Genomic DNA, 15,106 nt, shown 5'->3' with positions numbered 1-15,106 from the left:
CCTATCAGCAGACAATTTTACACTGAAGTGGAAAAAGTTACAGCATATTGTCAACAGTTGAATTGAGTGCAACATCCACACACTCTGTCCAGTAATATGATCTATGTTTCAATTTTTTGCTTCTTAAAAAATAACCTGATAAAATGAAATTATAACGTAGTATATTCCAGTACATAAAGACTGTGTAATATGAATCTAAAATGTCGTAATTATGATAGATAGCCTCCTTCTACAAAATGCTGTTGCCCTTTTTGCTCAGGAAGAGGCGGTAGAGATAGCAACACAACTTACCAGCAAATCACACCATTTAATACAAATATATATATTAAAATCTGTCATGTAAAAATAGGCTGTCTGTTATTCTGTTATTTGTAAATTTTCTTAAAACTTTGTTGAAAAACTTTCTGTTGATGATTCCTTGAATTTTTCTGAGTTTCTCTTGACACCATTCCAAGATAACCCCATGAATGTCAAGGAATCAGTGTTGATATTCTGACAACATTTATAAAACAGAGCTTCAACAGGAAAAAAAGTGCTTACTGAGAATTAAATTAATTAAAACATTGCAAAATTACAAAAATGACTAAATCAAAAACACTGCCTTTTGTTATAGAAGGTCACCCGTTTAGCTTTCCTACAAGGTAAAAAGACAAACCAGTCAACCAATGAAAAGGAGACTGAAAGTATTACACTATCATTCCCTGCACAGTCATCCCAAAGGCAGGAGTCTGTTGCCTAGCAATTCTGGCAGATGATTTACACTTTCCTGGGTGTCACATATACCATGATGACCAATAAAAAAACAACTCAGGACACTACATTTTCTAATGTCAGAAGTATATTTTCTAGGCACAGCATATCGTTGCAAGCAAAATTGTTTTCTTTTTTGCTAGCCCTTTCCTCTTCTCTACTTCTTCATTCAACCTGCCTTAAATAATAATGTTTTGCAGTTTTTTCTTGATATCCTTGTCTTCCTGCTCTTTGAAAGAAAGGAAAGCTTCTTTTGGTGTTCCCATTAGAATTACATTGACCATTAATACCATGTTATGAATTTTGAAAACACTGTCAGTCAGAATTGGTTGCATTTACCAATTTAAAACAAATTTTGTTTCAAAGCACTTTGCCTGCCATCCTAGGTAATTGGAAAACCAGTTTGAAAAATCTTCTAATATGCATTTTAAAATTGACCAAGGCTGCAGAGGCAGCTTCTTAAACAAAATATAATTAATTTCTATATGTCTCAGCTGATCAGTGCAGGCTGACAGTACCCCTGTATTCTTTGTTTTAATGCATGTGAATTTTTTTTCAGTAGACTACACCTCCTTTCATCTCCCTCTTTTCCTTGTGTAAATTGGCACTTTCTGTCTTCTAGAAATCTCATTACCATGCACTGATTCTCCCTTGCTTCATAATAAAGGTGTCCAACTGATATACCAAAAGAATTGTAAATATATTTTTTTTTCTACCAAAGTTTTACTCTGTTTAAGCTTTTTGGTTACAGTGGGTTTAACATGTGAGTAATTTTCTGAATTATCCTAACTTATTACATTTATTCAAGTCATTGTCATTCTAAATCTGTACTGTTTGGTGTTATATAGTGACTAACATGTTCAGAGGTGATGCAGGTAACTTTTCCATTAATCTCTAGAGAGGCAACTAAGAAACATCCTAAAAGAACTGCATTACATCATCTACAACTTTAAATCAAAAAAGCAAACTGCCTTTTTTTTTTTTTTTTTTTTTTTTTTTTTTTTTTTTTTTTTTAGTGCCAGTTCTCACATGAACTTCCTGTACTTCTTCAGTGGTTAGGAAGAGGTAGATATCATCTACTTAGATGATATCAGATTACATGAAAGTAAACACAAAAAGCAAAGCTACCTGCTGCTTAAGCATGTATGTTGCTAAAATGTTTCTGGCCCTCAGAGCTATTGCAAAGCTTAATCCATTGGTTTTACAAAATAAATAAGAACTGACAATAGGAGAATCATTTCTCCCTTTGTTTTCAGCTTAGAACAATGCAATACCAATAGTTTAAGAAATTTCCTGGGGACTAGGGACTGTATGTGTTTGTTTTCTACTGTATCAGTGGTCATTGGCTCACCCCAGCCAGTTACTCATTCCTCGAAAATGTTCCAATCCTGTAATTTTGTTGTTTAACAAAGCCTTATGCTTTCAAACCAAGTGACTGTAGCAGTCTAACCCTAACTGCAGCAGCAGATGAACAGCATATTTCCACTCATATCTTAGAACTCCCTCTGATTGCATACATATTTTAAAATCATCCAAGAATAGCTCCTTCTGTTTGCCTCAGGCATACATATATATATATTTATTATTTTATTTTATTTTATTTTATTTTATTTTATTTTATTTTATTTTATTTTATTTTATTTTATTTTATTTTATTATTTATTTATTTTCTGAGGAGGTTCATATTTTTGTAAGTGAAAATTAGCTCCTGGTGTTGGACTTCCACATGGCTGAATAGATCCCTTCCTTCTCCTTAGTGCTCTCCTTTGCTTCTAAATATATCATTGTTTATGACTGCTTTTTCACAAAATAAAGCAGATAAAGAAACACAATAAAATTAGTAGAAAAGACATAGTATACTATAATGTTCTAGGAGTACTCAGACTTTCTAGAGCTGCTACATAACTTGAGAGTATCTTACAAAAGTATGCTATTATTTTATTTTTTCATTAAGTTGGAATGGATTTTAACTATTTTGAGGTGTATCTTTAATCTTAAAGAAAGGCTAAAAGAAGCTCTTCCTGAGGTTTTTTGGAAATTAATGACAGTCAAACAAACAAACAAACAAACAAAAAACACAGCTGTACGTTGTTTTAAAACACTTGTGAACTATTAACTTCTCTATTTTTATAGTTTAAAAAAAAGAATTAGTGCTGTTTCTATGATGGTGTATGAGATAATTCAGCCAAATATGGGGTCAGAAAAAATAGCATTATGCCAACAAGGGCAAAACAGAAAACTCAGCCAAAATAGAGAGAAACAGAATGCATAGAGAAAGGTGTGCTGCTCAATATATTTCAAATTCAGAAACATTGTATTTGTCATTAAATACTTTAGTTTGGTTTTAAAAATATTTTGTTTAATTCTCTTGAATCAGGACTCAAACTTTGCTTTGCTCTATAGAGGACAGAAGGCTTTGTTGGTAGTGATTACTTTTCGTAATTCTTGCACTCCCTAAGGAGAAACATGGCACGCATGAGGATTTTTACATAACATTCCCTAATACTTCTGTTCATCACTACTAGCTTGGGCCTCAACAGAGTATGCCTGGCAGTAATTACATAGCAGTCACAAAGTGACTAAACATCTTAATGAATATATTTAGAGGATGTGGCAGAAAACTACAATGCAGACAACTGTATTTTGCAGTAGCCCTAGTTTTAAAGGAGTGAATTTTCCCTGACAAACCATATTAGCAGATTTTTATTTTTATCTGAAGTTCTATGTTCTTCAAGATATTTTATTCAGGCTGCAGTGTGTCCTACTGTATGAAAGTGAAAAGTGTCAGTGATCAAGTTTTAGACAATGAATGTTGGGAGAAAATCAATAGTCTGATTTAAAAAAGAAAACTCAAGAGGCTTCTAACCCTAAAAAGTTACTTCACTATATCTCATTGAAAGAGTACACTATATTAGTCTTTAAATTTACCAGATGCATTATTCTTTGTGTAGTTTCAAAGTAATGGGAAAGGATATCTTTAGGTTAGCCCTGTTTTTCTCCTAATATATATCAGTAAGATCTGTAGGGAGAGATACCCTATACTATCATGCAGGTGAGCTATAAAACCCACAAGAGCAGGGGACTTCTTTGCATTATTTCTGACCCTGAAGATTAGGTTGAAAAAATCTTTATGTCACATATTTTAATATGTACTGTTCACAAAGAGACAATGAGAACAAAATGGGCATTATATACATTGCAGAAAGGGAAAGTATAAGTAAATGTTGGGGAAAGGCTGTTTTGGGGGAGGATAATCGATTTAAATGTTTAACATTAAAAAAAAAAAAAAAAAAGATAAAAAGCTTTTAAATACCTATTGAAAGTACTAAATAGATGACAAAGGAAAAATATGGTTTGGAACTTGAAAGAGCAAAAGTAAGATGTCAGCTTTTACTAGATAGAATTTCTAATAAAAAGGGATGCTAGTGGCAGCACATTAAAGGAAATAATATCTGAGTTATATGTGAAAACATATTTTTGGAAAGTTTCCAAATAGTAAACTAGAACACAGAACACATTAGGTCAAGGACAGAGTAAACAGAGTTTCAGTGCAAAGTATAGGCAGTGTCTGCACTAGCCATGAACTTCTGCTGATGAACCTCTATGGACTCTTTTAAGGAGGCAGGTTTCTGGGACTCAGTCCAACAAAGCACTTATTGTGGACTTAATTTTAAACGTGCAAGTCAACATGCTAGACTTAATTCATACAAAAGCACTGACTGAATACAGCATTTATCATGACATAGACTGATAGCCCTTGGTTTCAATGAGATCCAACTTTGTCTTCAAGCTCTTAATAAATTTAGTCTGCTGCAAATCATTAAACTCTGACTCTGTTGCCTTTTTACACACTGAGTGTGTATAGGCTATAGCCCCAAATCTCGGTGTAGTTAAACATCTACCTCATTGGAACAGCAGGAGCAGTTAAGTGTCCAATATCAAGGAATATGCATTACAAGAAAAAAAAACTGCAGAAAAGAGCAGCAAACGTGATGAGAGTTATATTTTCAGGTAAAGAGAAACTACTCAGATGAGGAATCTTTTCTTTGGAAAGGAGGTACCAGAAGATTATGATAGATGTTCATAAGAATTAAGAGGAAAATGGCATTTTTTTTTACTTTTTTTTTTTTTTTTTCTTTACAGTGGAAAAGATACAGAGCAACAATTAAACTAACAGCAGCATGTTTAAAGCAAGTACTTTGAAATTTATGTACAATGTGCTTAGTATAGTCATGGCAATTTTGAATATTAGGACCTACTAAATTTTAATGATCTGAATACTGCCTCTGGTTTGATAATACTTAGTGCCAGAAACTGAGAGGTGATAACACACAGTATTTGGCTGAGCCTATATTCTTTGTGTAAGCATTGGCTCCTGGCCACTGACTGAGACTATTTGTAGTTAGATAGATCTTTGGTCTAATTTTACACGGCTCTTCTTATTCTAGAATCAATAGAAGATGTACACAAATAGTTTTAAGAATCTGAGCCCAGCAATGCGAAATCAAGAAAGCACAATATAATTGAAAGTAGGTAAACCTGAATGTACAAAATATCACAAGACTCAAATGGGATTTCATTTATTTAAACAGACATAAATCTAGAGGATGTTTAAAAGTCAGTAGAATTAGTCATGAGTTGAAACAGTCAAAGAAACATGGTACAGTTGGTTGGAATTCTACAATCTTTTCAGTGTCTTCTGATTACTGCAATCAGAAAGGAAGTTTGTAAGAAAATCATATCTTTTTTAGAACAATAACAAAACATGGACTAATAGTCTTAAAACTGTGAAGTAAAGTGACTAAGAAGCTCTAGTGGTAGGTAATGAACAACACACTGAAGAAAGCTGATCAGGGCAGCTTTAAGACCAGCCTAGACACTCATTTTTAGAAAGGATTTAGTATCTAACTCTGCCTAATCTTTGAGTCCTTTGACTCAACTACAGTTGTATTAGTTATATTTTTAGTATTGTTGCATATTGTCTATCAAAATATCTTAAAGACCTAACCACTTTTTTGTTAGATAACTGTGCTGACTGAAGACCTGGTTATTGTCGTTTACTAAGACAGTGAGTATTCTGAAATAAAATATTCAAACAAACATTAGTTCTATGCTATTTAGCTTTTAAATTGGGTACAAATAGGCAACCTCAAGATACAAAGAGATTATGCCATGACTTTATGTTTATAGTTTATACACCAAGCCAAAAAGTGTTTCAGTGGCCTCTTAAATTAGTAAACCACTATTTTTTCAGAGGCCATGTGCTAGAATAGAATGCAAGAAACAAAATAAAACACATCCCAAAAGAAGGCTTCCTTACACTAGTAATAAGTAAGTAAGTAAGTAAATAAATAAAATAAATAAATAAAAATCCATGTATCTTGAATAGCCTCAGAAAATTTGGGATTGTGTTATCATACGGATGACAGTTGATGAATGTTAGGGTCTGATCTATGACTGAACACTGAATTCAAGGATTCCTTTCACTGAAGCAAGCCTTTGCATAATCATTTTTTTCAATCTGTTTTTTTTTTTTTTTTTTTTTTTTTTTTTTTTTTTGTGGAAGAACACAAAGTTCTTTCTTATTTCAGGATCTAAATTATGCCTACCAATCCAGTATTTCTAGTGGAGATAGGGATGAATGTACTAAGAGCTATATATTGATTTTAATTGGAATGGGCAGTCCACCATTAATATGAGTTGTGATGCCTCTAAAGCAGTTTTCAGAGCAAAATTAATTATTTGATATTAAATTTATAAATTGAGAGTAAATCACAGCAATCAAGGAAGAATACAGTGTTTAATAATAATAAAACTTCAAAAAACAACAAACCATAAAACAAAATGGAAACTGTAAGAAGCTTAAACCATTCATCAAGACCAGAAAAAATTAAATAACATATTGAAGCAAAATACCTATTGTGATAGGAAAAACAAAGCAATGTAGACAGGAAACTAAATAAGGTAAGGCAAAATGAAAGGTGTGAAAATGGGAAATGTAAAAAAAATTAAAATTAAAAAGTGCCCTAAAATATGCCCTACAATTATATATACATGTATGTATTATTTGATGCTAAGTGGTTATAATAATAATCACAGATTAAAATATTGTATTTTAAATCCATATTAACTTAGTTTGGAAGCAAACTAACTCAGAAATGGGGAGGCTTTTCATGATTCTAGATGTGCTGCTCTAAGGGCAAAAACACCTATTTTTCATGCAGAATACTCTCTGTTGATGAAATAAAGTGTACTATGTTACGGTATTGAATCGAGCTTTTAGACAACTGGCAACCTAGCTTAAGAAATTGCTCAATTGGAAATATTTTTTTAAATGACATTTGCAATTGAATTTGTTATAAAGTCTATGGGGTGGTTTGACTTAAATGGAGTCATCAATATTACCCACCACATAACCCAAGTAATGAATTTCTTCATGTACCTTAGTCTCTGAAGAGAAACACATCCAAAGAATCTCTCTTATCTCCCTAAAGTTTCCCTAGAGAAAGGTCTCTCTTTGCATGTAAGCACTACTATTGGCCGTAGAATTACCTAGGAAGCTTCATTTGAAGACATTAATAAAACAAGGTACTATTTCATAAAGACGATTCAGGTTTGGTTTCATTTTAATTAGCTGGAATAAGATTAAATCCCCATGGGAAAATCAGAGTAAATGGAAAGGACAAAACAAAGAGTTGGTCAAAATTGGATTTTACTGCAACAGCAAGTTGAAGCAAAATGGAAAGCCTTGTTGGATATCTTGGCAATACACTTTCGCTTTCAAAAATATCTGCTAAAATGAAAATTGAGGATTGTTTTTTTTTTTTTTTTTTTTTTTTTTTAAATGTGGATGGTTCTGCAGCTTCTGTGAGGACATCCAGTGGAAGAAACAGGTTAAAATCTCCTGAATGATTTCTATGGCCTCAGGGAACTATTTCCAATGAACTTCAATGAAAGGCAGATGCCATCATCTACTACTTAGCATTATAAAACTATGTAATATATAAACTTTAGACTGGAGATACTGAATTTCTATTATTGGTAGAATACTTTTAGAAGAGTTCAAATAACAACTCAAGCAGGAAGAATATAAATGTTACAGTTAAGTAACAGAAAAGGTTCTACCTCCTTTTCATCCAAATTTTCAGTAGTTCAGGACCTACGTGTCATGACAACCTACACTTTTTTCATGTTTTTATGACCCTTTGTTCACGGAGTCTATGTTGTATCAATACTCCAGGAAAGTACAATACGGTGCTGTGCCCATCAGAAATTTCATTTCCTCTTATGAGACAAAAATGACAGGTTTGTAAAAATTCCCATGGGACCTTAGTAAACATTCCCATTGCAATTTCTATAAGATTTGCAGTAGTCTAATTCCAACTGGATATTTACATTCAGTTGACATAAGATTTTCATCATGGTTCAGTGTGATAAGTTATTTACTTTTAGTTTGGAGCTATAAGCGAGCTATGAAGAGAGCTTTCTGAATGATATTTCATGACAAAGATGACATTATATATATTTATAGAGGTATACATGCCTGATGCATACAGTGAGCAAGGTATACAGATTTTACAGGCAGTCTGCAAAGCTAGTCAAGTATTGGCTTTTGGGGAGAGGTAGATGTAGAAAAGAGTCAGAGTTGTTAAAGGAGATCCAAATACTACCCTGAAGTAGCACTGAAGTAGTAAATGAAATCCAATTACGCGTCATTCTGCTTCATTTATTTGAGATCCTCCCATATCATTAAGTTGGGGATAATAAATAATAGATTAACCATATTTTTGCTACTGGGGGAGTCTACATCTTTAATTATCTCTGACATCTTATTTAAATACTGCAACTAAATGTTATGAACATCATATAGAACTCTCCTCCCAGAACATAAAGTCCTTGAGAAACATATTTGGGGGAAAAAGAAAAGAAAAGAAAAGAAAAGAAAAGAAAAGAAAAGAAAAGAAAAGAAAAGAAAAGAAAAGAAAAGAAAAGAAAAGAAAAGAAAAGAAAAGAAAAGAAAAGAAAAGAAAAGAAAAGAAAAGAAAAGAAAAGAAAAGAAAAGAAAAGAAAAGAAAAGAAAAGAGAAAAAAGAGAGAAGAGAAGAGAAGAGAAGAGAAGAGAAGAGAAGAGAAGAGAAGAGAAGAGAAGAGAAGAGAAGAGAAGAGAAGAGAAGAGAAGAGAAGAGAAGAGAAGAGAAGAGAAGAGAAGAGAAGAGAAGAGAAGAGAAGAGAAGAGAAGAGAAGAGAAGAGAAGAGAAGAGAAGAGAAGAGAAGAGAAGAGAAGAGAAGAGAAGAGAAGAGAAGAGAAGAGAAGAGAAGAGAAGAGAAGAGAAGAGAAGAGAAGAGAAGAGAAGAGAAGAGAAGAGAAGAGAAGAGAAGAGAAGAGAAGAGAAGAGAAGAGAAGAGAAGAGAAGAGTAAACCATCAGCAAATCCTGCTTTAGTACGAATATGTTCAAAGTGATGTGGAATCATTTTGGAAAACTATATCTCATTTGGTCCAGAAGAGGAATTCATTTAATGGATACTGGTGATAAAATAGTATCGAGAGCCAGGATAAGGCAGGAATAAGCCTCACTTGGTCAGAAATCCTAAAGTAGGCCAATTCAACACAAAAAGTAAAGAAAACTGAGCATGGAGCTCTCTCTTTGCAAGGTTTTGCCAAAATATTTTTGGCATCTTGATCATCCCACCCACTACATGTTCCCTAGTAAGAGTAATATCTCTACCTCTTTCTGCTGCCTTCAAGAAATGTATGCTTTTATGTGAGATAAAATATGTCTATTTTATCTCACAGATAATTTGCATTTCCCTGTGTCAAAGGGAGAGGATGAAGTCCCACATGTGCTAATTTTAATATCTTTGTTCTTTTCTTCCTCATGTAAGCAATGAAGAGCTCCTCTGGGCATTAGAGTTGAAAATCAATTCCTCTGAAATAATTTTAAGTTCTCTGCATTTATCATGAAATAAATGCAGCAAAATTTGTCTCATTTGTCTCATATACACAGCAATTAGACATTTGTGAAAGTGCATTTATGAGATTTTCCAAATTTAATCCCAATATAAATAAGTAATATCTAGGCATTACTGAACTGCACATTTTCAAAACTGAAGCACCAAGATATTAGCTAACTCTACAGTTAACATTTAAACAATGTGTAGTAATATCCAGATGTATTTCTCTAATCTTTCTTCATAACATAATATTTTGTTCCGTGATATTGATTTTTAAAACATCAGTGATTGCAGACAATTTATCTTGCAGTGGGCCTTCTTTTTTTCTCAGGACAGTCGACAGTCACTTCTGCTCACTAAAAAGGTCCTGATTCCATTGGGAAATATCAGGAATAATTAAGAAAATTATTGCGATAGAGAAGAAAGATAGAGATACAAATTCAGTGATAGAGAAGAATTCTATCATCTGAAAGATAAAACACATAATGAAAATCATGTGACAGCATACTTAGTAATTACAGTTGGATGTGACGTCAGTCAGAAGGGTGGTAATGATTGATTTTAATGGCAAGCAGCTGAGCATGCTAATTGATTTTAGAGATGAGTGACTTCACAAATGGCAAAGACTATTAATACACTGGAATCACAGCACTGATGAGATAGAGGATAAAAAAGAGATTTTAAGCCTTTCCATTCAGGTAAAGTGTAGGGTTGTCCAGATTGGAATACATTCTTGGATGAAACTTTCTAAGCATCATTTTTATTTCTTTCTTTTACTTACAGGATCATAGAATGTTTTGGGTTGGAAGGGACCTTAAAGATCATCTGCTTCCAACACCCCTACCATAGGCAAGGATAAAGGCAAGTTCTTGAGGTTTATTAAAAATAAAAGAGATTTTGTTAAGAGTCCATAAACATTTAAAAAACAAACAAACAAACAAACAAAAAAAACAATAAAATAGAGTATGAGAACTTTTGATAACACACTGTATTTAAGGTTTCATGAAACCATAATTAAATGGAAATCATGACGAATTAGACTTTCACCTAGATATATTGAAATCTTTCTAAAGTGGCTCCTCTAAAGAATATTAGTCTGCCTTCTCCTTTTTGGTCAAGCAGATGGAAGAAAAACAAGTAGAATGCAGGTAGAAAAAACAGGGTGGAGAGAGGAAGAAAAAAAAAGTAAGATGAAGAAGGCTTTGAGGAAAAAGAATAAAAAGTGAATGATATTTTCTAGGTTACCTTTTTTTTTCATCAACATAATTTAGATTTCTCTGTTGTTAATTCAAATATACTGGGGATCTTCTGATATTTATAAACTTACTTTAGGAGAGGTCAGTGTTACTGTTTCCATTTCATGATATTTTTCTATTTTCAAAAGACTATGTGCATATCAAGTAGCGAATGACAGTTAAAATTTCTATATTTCATCTAATATTCTATGTACGATAATTTTGAGTTTTTCATTAATTTGGGTACTTGTATAGATGGCTGACTCCAATTCTGCCCTTTACCAGTGCCAGAAGAATATACCAGAAAATCACATGTATAAATCCATAAAGCAAAAATATGTGTATGCAGCTCTTTGTTTTAAGTTATATACAAGACTGTTGGAGAATACAAGAACATGAAAACTTTTCACACAGTTAAGACTCAATCTTATATTTTCCAACTCTGATATTATTACAAGTAATACATTTCACATACTGCATGAAGCAACAAATAACCATCAGTTTGGAAATCAACGTTCTTTAACAGAATTTGTGGTCAGAAAACCTATATGCTTTTCTAGTAGTTGAAGAAGATCAATTCTCCTTTTGCAATTAAACATTTTTATCTAGACTGCAAGTTTGCAGGAAATATTTTTCTAAATCAGACACTAGCTCATGAAGATGAAATAGGAGTTGGTTTCCCAGATTCAGGAGCCCCGCAGACTAACTCTAAGATGTTGTGTTGTATAGCTGGTATCCACAAACAATCAAACAGAATTTTTGTTTCCATATAGGAAATCACCTGCTGTAGGCCAAGAGTTGCTAAATGTGATATGTTTGTTTAAGTTGGCGCTGTTTGCGTGCTTAGTAGGGAGCATTGGTGTGGCTAGCTCAGGCTAGCTTTAAGTAATCTATCAAACAAGCAGATGAGTGATAACAGCCATCAAAGTTGCAATTTAAGATACAGGGGACTGTAATCTTCTGTTGTGGTTATTTTAGATAGAACCACTGGCTCCAGGAGAGATATGCTTACTTGAACCATAAAAGGATATGATCCCCAATTCCTGTGTATCAGTCCATTTATATGCATGCAAAGCTAGGATTCCATAAATAGATATAAATTTTACATATTAGACCACTAGAGAAAGAACATTACATTGAGATTTCAGAATTCTGAACTCATTAGGCCAAAATATGAAACCCAATATCAGCTTTTGTTAATAATTAGTAAAATATATATTGTTGTCAACATGTATGTGGGTGGTGTTTCTTCCACCACTAAGTCCAATAATGCACTTAAATCAGCACATAGCATCCTGAGGTTGCAAGAACAGCTGTTAGAAGAGCTTCCCCTGAATTGTATAAGAAGGCAGCATATGTGTTGTTACCCCTTGTCCTTTGTGACAAGTTCAAGTTCTAGGGAGATCTAAAAACCCTGAACCAGTATTGCTCATACAAGTATTTTGGTAACTGCAGGAAGTTCTGGCTGTTGCCCTCTATGACACATCTTTGAAGAAACCATGTGTTGCTCCCAGACTGTTACTGTTCAGGTGTCAGGAAATACCCATTCTGGGAACAGGCTGTAATTGTAGTGTCACCTTTCCCAGAAAAGTTAGATATTTAGAAAAAGTTTTGTGTAAAGACTAGAGCATAATATTAGACAGGCATGCTCTCTACTCTAGGGAACTAAAAAATAAGCAAGATGGTAACTAAAAAGGTGTTAGAGTAACCGACATTAGAGAGGAAACTTCAAAATCATGTCTGCTTTATAGTCTTCCCAGTGGCCATGAATAAGTTAGAAAATGCAGCTGGAAAAAGAATTTTCTCCCCCCCCCCTTCCCTACCCCCTATGCACACATATTTTCATGGAAAGAGAAATAAGACAGGAATACCTCTAATCAAAGCAAAGAAAGAAAAATAGTGACCTTAGCAAGCAACAAAGGGACAGATTCTTGACTGGTATAAATCAGATGTCGAATGCCTGGCCTGGGGCATCCTGCATCATGTGAGAGAGCTTGTACTGTAGTATAGCTGTCTCTCTTATTCCCATTGCATTTGCATGCAATTACAACTATAGTTATGCAGGGTTGTTTATTCCAGATCCCAGGCTTTTGAGTGCTGAAGTCATACTGGGCAGAAGCAAACCTTGATTCATAAGGTTTTCTATGATAAAAATAGAATCAATTTTAAAGCACAGTGGACAAGGCAAAACTTTTTTCTACCTACAGCCAATATGACTATCGCTACCTGACAGCACAGCACAAAGCATAGTAAAAGCCCCCAAAAAATCTATGGAAGTAGAAGGAAACAAAAATCTTGTGCCAGAAACCTGCTCTTTTTGATTTATTTGATTTTACCTTCACAGCATACAAGACAACTATTTTTTTTTACACCATCTCATTTTGGATTGACTGCAGTAGTCTGAAAGAAACAATAATTGATTTCAATAATTAATTCCTGTTGGCTAAAGTAATGTTGCTGTTTATGCACTCTTCCTAAGGCCAAATGAAAAAAGAACTTCAAGTCAGGAGTGCATAAACAGCAACATTATGTTAGGGAGCATCATGTCTGCTCCCTAAAGTACTGTTGATTTGGGAAAGGATTTTTCTTACCCCCAGGCTATAAGAATTGTATTTTATATTCTCTCATGCTGCCTCAGGATGACCCCAAGATTCTCTCAGATTTATAAAAGAAAATAAACAAAGTGGTGATTTAGCAGTTTTGACAGCAGAGAAATAGCTACAGAATTTAAAAATGTAGTTTCTACGAAGTTGATCAAAATTCTCCAAAATATTGAAATATGCTTCAAAAGTATGTCAAAGTACTGTAAAATTCAAGCAAGAACAGGAATGAAAATATTTTGTGAGGAATATTATTTTATTTATTGCGTTTTGACATGGGACTAGAACGATCTTTCTACATTTGGAGGCGTTCTACAACGGGGTTACAGAATTGGTAGATAAGGGAAAAGCAAATTACATCATCTACCTGGACTTGCACAAAGCATTTAACACAACATAAGATCCTTGTCTCTAAATTGAAGAGGCATGAAATTGATGGATGGACCACTCAGTAGGTAAGGGATTGGCTAGATGGTCACACTCAAAAAGTTGCAGTCAACAACTCAATTTTTTTTTTTAAGATTGTGTTGTTTCTATATGACCACTGGATGCACACAGTCTCTGCCAAACTCTTTTCAGTGGCTAGCCCATTTCATAACAAAATAATTTTGCTATCACATGCCCAGCTTATTTTTATCTTGACAGTATTGCAGTCCATGTTTTCCATTTATCTGGAATTTATTGCTTAAATCTGTTGTAATCTCAAACTTATGTTATCAATGTCACACCTATAAAAATCATATAAATACAGAGCAATCCCTTATTATTCATATATATTCTCTATTATTTTCACACAGGTACAGAACTTGACCTTGTGTGACTCCACTGATCCTTTGGTGAGGAGGTTCCTGCTGTATAGATCAGACTAAAAGGAAAACTAGACCAGATGTTTTTACTATTAGATAGATTAGTCCAAAACCAAAATTAGGAAAACATACTCAATCTGATTTACTATCAGTCTATGATCTGTTGCTACACAGGGAGCAACGGATAGTACAGCAGAGGCAAATGGCTATTTATTAATGTGGGCATGGGAGTTCCATTCCCTCACCCCTGACTGCTCTAAAAATGCTGAACGCAGGGCCCCATTCTGGTGATGAAAGCTGTTTTTTGACAGTAAAAGCTGAGTAAAAACAACATGAAAGCATTTTTAAAAAGGTGTATGAGAAAGTACTGACGGAAATACTTATACCCACAAAAATTGCTTTTCTACAGATATATAAACAATGTAATTTCAAACTTTGTATTGAGTGTTTCCTTGAAAAGATAAATTTTCCTGAGATATTTTGGTGAGCCACAACACTGTAATATGTACATAATTCTGTTCTCAGTTAACAAGACCCTTTTTTTACATTAAATTTTATCAGAAATTTAGAAAAAAAAATATAAACCTTGCGTTGAGTATTTGCTTTTTGTCATAAGTAAGTTACAGCATGAAAAGTTCATGGTCTGAGGCAAGCCACTGAAGTTTCAGGAATATAGGAGACTTTGTCATGTGCTTATTTAAAAATTCTTACATTCATATAGCAACTGCTATAAGAGACTCTCAGGGTGTTTTCATAAATCTTA

At 33.5% G+C, this 15,106-nt stretch overlaps 1 long non-coding RNA gene across 1 annotated transcript; it reads left to right on the top strand.

Annotated features, from left to right (window-relative positions):
- The first annotated feature begins 10,337 nt into the window (after window positions 1-10,337).
- On the top strand, window positions 10,338-14,875 carry LOC311437038. Its single transcript, XR_014693213.1, has 3 exons — window positions 10,338-10,400; window positions 10,486-10,563; window positions 14,335-14,875. It is a non-coding gene; the product is annotated as an uncharacterized lncRNA (long non-coding RNA).
- The last annotated feature ends 231 nt before the right edge of the window (window positions 14,876-15,106 follow it).

Source organism: Aythya ferina (assembly GCF_964211825.1).
Source record: "Aythya ferina genome assembly, chromosome: 5".
In the NCBI taxonomy this organism is placed as follows: Eukaryota; Metazoa; Chordata; class Aves; order Anseriformes; family Anatidae; genus Aythya; species Aythya ferina.
Note: the sequence above shows the minus strand (reverse complement) of the source record. Positions and strands in the feature narration are given on the sequence as shown.